We start from the raw sequence: 6,646 nt of genomic DNA on the forward strand, positions 1-6,646 counted from the left end.
CAGATGGGTACCTGAATCCTTTCCCACAGTCCCCACATTTACACAATTTCTCCATGGTGCAGGTGTCCTTGTGACTCTCCAGGCTTGACAATCAGTTCAGTTACAACATAACATGGGTGCAGTCTCTCTGCTGCAATGTATTTTCAGGCTGTTTAACTGGTTAAAGTTCTTTCCACAGTCACTGAGGTGTGTGCACGTTTCAGTGTGTGTGTGTCTCGGTGCTTTTCCAGTCACACTGATGTTTAAAATCTCCTGAAGCAGACAGAGCAGAGAAACATTTCCATTCTAGATTCAAATGTCGATGATATTCAGGTCCCAATGAACTGAGTGACTATGTTAGATTTTGATGTGAAGTTTGGTTTGATATTCGTCTTTAAATTTTCGCCTTCTGATATCCTGCTAAAGGAATTTACAAAAGTCATCAGTGTCAGCACAGGATAGAAATTCAGAACAGACAATTCAAGTTTCTATGGAGCATTCTTTCCTCTCTCATTCCCCAAAAGCTGTAAATCTCCATCCCACACATTCTCCCTCCATTCTCACTCTGCTGTATCTAATATTCAACCTCCCAATTCTCCTGAAGGTGCTGCTTGAGGCTGATTGACAGATCCATGCTCACTGCTTCCTGTCCTGGACACAGAGAGCTGAAAATTTCCATGCAGGCGGCCAGACAGATAAATGTCTACATTACTGGAGGAAAAATGTGTGGAATATACAGACCGAATTCACTTCCTTTCCCTTCAGTTGCTGCAAGTCCCCAATTTCCCCCAGAATGAGAAAAGAAATGGAAAGGGGGAAACATTGATTTTCTCCCAGATGTTGCCCTCTTTTTCGGTCAAACAAAATAAACAAACTCAGATTAAATCAGGACAAAGTAAAAGGGGCAGCTCCCAAAAAGGAGGGGGAACAGCCCGAACAGAAATCAAAGTACAAAGGAAACTTAAAAACATCAAATCATAATGTGATTATTAGGGTCAATAATGCACCCCAACCCCTGCGGTGCCCAGCGGGCGCGGAAGGCGTCAACCGCGCCCGTGAACACCGCATGCTCCCTCTCCAGGGACACATGGCCGCGAACGTAGCCGCGGTAGAGGGGAAGACAGTCAGAATGGACGGCCCCCTCGATCGCCGGCTGCCTGGACCGGTAAATGGCGCGTTTCGCCAGGAGCAGGTTCACGAGGAGGTCGCCATCCCGACCCGCCCCTCTCCACACTGGGTGTGCGTAGATCAGGAGCATGGGACTGAAGTGCAAACAAAACATCAATAAAAGGTTCTTTAGGAAAACATAAAGGGAGTGCAACCTAAGACACACAACATAGACATGGTCCACGGACTCCACAAGGCCGCAGAAAGGGCAGTCTTCGGAGCCCGTGAACCAGTGAATCCTACGGTTGTGCGGAACTGCTGCATGCATCACCCTCCACCCCAGGTCCCAGACGTAAGTGGGGGAGATCCCTCCGTAGAGGGACCTCCAGCGGGGACCTCCGCCACCCGGCAGCAACAAGGCCCGCCATGGTGTACCCGGGCGACAGGCGAGGAGGCGGTAGTGGAAGGTGTGCAGCAGCAGCCCGCACAGGAAACGCCTCCGCGCGGTAGAAAAAGGCACGGAGGACATTTCCGCGAGGCGGCTCAGGCTGTGGGGCACCTCACCCAGGGGGGGGGGGCTGAGGCTTTGGGCCAATGTGGAATTCTGCCCGAACAGGGGAACGCTCGGGCGGGATCCCACCGCATGCCTGCGCCGTCTCGAGTTTGCGTGCAGTTTCGGGGCCGAGCACGACCGTCCTAAGGTCTAGGATGGCTTTGGCCGCGCGCCAGACGGTCGTCCCCGCGCGCTCAGCCAGCACGCGGGGACTCATCCAGCCCGCTCCTCCGACATCGAGCACGTCCCCGATTCTGGTCACCCCGGCGTCCACAGCCCTCCTCTCCGCCAGCCACCTGAAGTCACGAGAGCCGCTACTCCTGACGGGGGAGAGCTGCGTCGCGAGGCGACCGTGTTCCAGACAGTGAGGAGGTCCTGGTAAAAGACGGGCAACTCCTGCAGGGTGGTCGAAGCACGCCCCAGTTCGATATGCAGGAGCTGCACGTCATAATTGAGGCCGTGCCACTGGCAGAAGAAATACGTTGCCATGGCACACCACTGTGGAGGGGGCTCAACGTAAAGGTACCTCTGCAGGGCCTGGAGGCGGAAGGTCGCTATCTGAGTGCGGAGGCACACCAGACCTTGTCCACCCTCCTCAAGCGGGAGATGCAAAACTGCAGCAGGGACCCAGTGCAGTCGATTGCCCCAGAAGAACCGCACGAGGGTTCTCTGGATATCGGTGACAAAGCCAGGGGGAGGGGTCAAAGGGACCAGCCGGTACCACAGCATGGAGGTGACCAGCTGGTTTATGACGTGAACTCGCGCCCGTGAATGGTCACAAACACTCACCTCTGAAACAATTTAACTGATTTTAATATTAAAATCTCCTGCTGGAGCCTGCAGCTGGAAAGATATCAGAAGCATTGGCATCAGAGAAAAATCTCCCAGTTGAGGAAATCCCCGGGGAGCGGGGGTGATGTCACTGTGCAATTGTAAGTATGCGATGAGATCACAGACAGGAACACAGAATACCTGGGTCTGTGCAAACCAGTGATCACCACACATTATGGAGGATGTGAGGCTCCTTGACAGGGTGCAGAGGAGATTTATCAAAATGGTTTCAGGGATGAGGAATTATAGTTACAATGTTAGGCTGGATAACTTGGGGTTATTTCTATGATTCTTGGGGTTATTTCTATGATTCTATGAACTTGGGGTTGTTCTCCTTGGAGCAAAGTAGATTGATAGAGGTGTACAAGGGTACATGGAGGTGTCAAAGTTTACATGCTCTGTTTACACGTGTACAAGCCCTGACTATGGGTCATCCAGTCTCGAAACGTTGGTTCTATTCTCTCTCCACAGATGCTGTCAGATCTGCTGAGATTTTCCAGCATTTATTGTTTTTATTTTCCTTTCTTTTTCCTTCTCTGCCACCGCTCTGCCTCATCAATAAGACATTGGGACTCAGGGTTGATGCAGTTTGATGGACAAGTTGTCTCCATTCTGAACACTGGGGAACAAGCCCCTCCCACTGATTGACAACATTGCCCTCTACAAACATGGCGGCCGCACGTGCGCACTGCTGCATATTGCCCCCAATAAAGATGGCGAACGTTAACCCGGGACGAACACGAGGAGCTGCAGCCCTTCTCGGTACAAACTGGGTCCGAGAAGTTCTCTTCCGCGGTTTGCGGCTGACACAACATGCTTACGCAGCGTTTCCACCCACCTGGACGATCCATTGCTCTCTCCGTACCTCCAGTCACCTCTAACAGATTTCCGAGTCCAAAACAAAAGTCGTTTCCCATCGCCATTACTCACACTGCGCATGCTCCAGTCAAAGCTGGCCCCGCCCCTCTTTCGCTCCCATTGGTTGGAGGACCGACCGCTCCACGTCGGTCCTCCAGCACTGTCCCCTCTTCCCATTGGTCCGCGCTGCCGTCAATCAGCCGGGCATTGTGACGGTGATTTGCTGCTTGTCCAATAATAACAGGAAGAAGTTTAACAACACCAGGTTAAAGTCCAACAGGTTTATTTGGTAGCAAACGTCACACAAGCTTTCGGAGCCTCAAGCCCCTTCTTCAGGTGAGTGGGAATTCTGTTCACAAACAGGGCTTATAAAGACACAGACTCAATTGACAGAATAATGGTTGGAATGCGAATCCTTGCAGCTAATCAAGTCTTAAAGGTACAAACAATGTGAGTGCAGAGCTTCCACTCTAAACACGTTAAAGAAGCCATCCCCTACGGACAAGCCCTCCGTATACACAGGATCTGCTCGGATGAGGAGGATCGCAACAGACACCTCCAGATGCTGAAAGATGCCCTCATAAGAACAGGATATAGCGCTCAACTCATTGATCGACAGTTCCGACGCGCCACAGCGAAAAACCGCACCGACCTCCTCAGAAGACAAACACGGGACACGGTGGACAGAGTACCCTTTGTCGTCCAGTACTTCATCGGAGCGGAGAAGCTACGGCATCTCCTCTGGAGCCTTCAACATGTCATTGATGAAGACGAACATCTCGCCAAGGCCATCCCCACACCCCCACTTCTTGCCTTCAAACAACCGCACAACCTCAAACAGACCATTGTCCGCAGCAAACTACCCAGCCTTCAGGAGAACAGTGACCACGACACCACACAACCCTGCCACAGCAACCTCTGCAACACGTGCTGGATCATCGACACAGATGCCATCATCTCACGTGAGAACACCATCCACCAGGTACACGGTACATACTCTTGCAACTCGGCCAACGTTGTCTACCTGATACGCTGCAGGAAAGTATGTCCCGAGGCATGGTACATTGGGGAAACCATGCAGACACTGCGACAACGGATGAATGAACATCGCTCGACAATCACCAGGCAAGACTGTTCTCTTCCTGTTGGGGAGCACTTGAGCGGTCACGGGCATTCAGCCTCTGATCTTCGGGTAAGCGTTCTCCAAGGCTGCCTTCACGACACATGACAGCGCAGAGTCGCTGAGCAGAAACTGATAGCCAAGTTCCGCACACGAGGACGGCCTCAACCGGGATATTGGGTTCATGACACACTATCTGTACTCCCCACAGCTTGCCTGGACTTGCAGAGTCTCACTGGCTGTCCTGTCTGGAGACAATACACATCTCTTTAGCCTGTCTTGATGCTCTCTCCACTCGCATTGTTTGTACCTTTAAGACTTGATTAGCTGTAAGTATTCGCATTCCAACCACTATTCTGTAAATTGAGTTTGTGTCTTTATATGCCCTGTTTGTGAACAGAATTCCCACTCACCTGAAGAAGGAGCTTAAGGCTCCGAAAGCTTGTGGCTTTTTCTACCAAATAAACCTGTTGGACTTTAACCTGGTGTTGTTAAACTTCTTACTGTGTTTACCCCAGTCCAACGCCGGCATCTCCACATTAGCAATAACAGAGTCTCAGTGTAACAATGACACACACAGGCTCCAATACAATCAGAGTGGAGATGGGGCACAGAGACAACACAGCAAAGCACTGACTTACTCTGAGTGTAACAAATACAATGTTTGTTCAAATAATAAGAGTCACGTTGCAGTATGTTAGCGAACACAGCATTGGATCCAATGTAATGGTAATACAGTCAGTATCTCGTGCACCATAACCAAAGTTTCGGTTTCATTTGATAGTGTGAGTGAGTCATGGTCTATTGATATAATGTATTTAGATTCCGGTGTGTGTTACTCTGCCACTGTCATTATCAGACAATAGCCTGTCTGTTATTCCAATTCTGCTGTATTTTACAACTGCAGTTTCAGTGTCTCTGAGGTCATTTTAACTGCAGGTAATCTGACATTAATGGAGACAAGAGGCCCAACAAACATTTGATTATAATAGGAGGACAAAGTGTAAGGGAACAATGATATTTTAAGGTGTCTGTGTTGTGGTGAGTGTCACTGGGAGGTGAGTGATAAAATACAAGTGGAAACATCATGACAGAGACATGTGACTGACTCGGCCTGACTGAGAGCTGTTATACTCGAGGCGAGAATAATGAGGACATGGGGAACTCCAGGGATTTCTGATATCTGAGGTGTATCTGTTAGAGGAACTGAAAATAATCAGTTCTTCCTCATGGTTATCTCCAGTTCTCAAGTTACACAGACACACAGGAAAGAGATCTGACAGCTCATCAAACCCAATATTTTAATCTTCTGTTTGAGACACATTATAATCGAAAAGATCAAATATTAAAACCTGAGGAGAGAAACATTCAGAATGTCACAAGGATGAGTGAACTGTCTAATTAATCCCATTCACCATAACTTTGCCAATTTATCCTCTGCAAGTATTTATCCAATTCCCTTTGAAAGCTACTATCAAACTTGCTTCTAGCACCTGTCAGTTAGTGCATTCCAGATCATATGAAGTTATTGTGTAACAAATTCTCCTTATCACCCCCTCCAGTTCTGTTGTCAATTAAATTAAATCTCTGTGTCCTCTGCTTACAGACCTTCCTGCACGGAGGAAATCGATTCTCTCCATCGACAAACCCTCGTGCTCCTGGGAGATAATTTCTCTCCATTGACACTATCATAAATTATTTGTCATTTTAAACACCTCTATTAAATCTCCCAGCACATTCCCCAACCTAAGATGGATAACCCATGTTTCTCCTGCCCTGAAGAATTATATGGACTCAAAATGTTAACTCTGAACAGATGCCGCTGGACCTGCCGGGTTTTTCTGCTTTTCTCCCTGTCATTCCTTCCATAATCAATCAGAAACTCTTCATGATTTTGAACATCTTGATCAAATAGGAACAATCAGACCCTGAGAAAGATACAGAGGGAGAGACAGAAAGAAAAATTGAGAGATTTTAAAAAGCAGAAAGATGAGGTGGTCAAAGATAAAAGCTGAGAAACAGAGGAAACAAGCAATACAGAGAGAATGCTCTGTATGTAAGGGAGCAGGCTATCAGTTCCCAGCTGTGGGAAGCAGAGGGAACTCAGTAACTGATCCACAGACACAGCTGGTTATATCTGCGAATGGAAACTCTGAACAGAAATAACTGGCTCATTTGTAAATGTCACCACAATGTGA

This window comes from Mustelus asterias, unplaced genomic scaffold, assembly GCF_964213995.1.
Source record: "Mustelus asterias unplaced genomic scaffold, sMusAst1.hap1.1 HAP1_SCAFFOLD_84, whole genome shotgun sequence".
Lineage (NCBI taxonomy): Eukaryota > Metazoa > Chordata > Chondrichthyes > Carcharhiniformes > Triakidae > Mustelus > Mustelus asterias.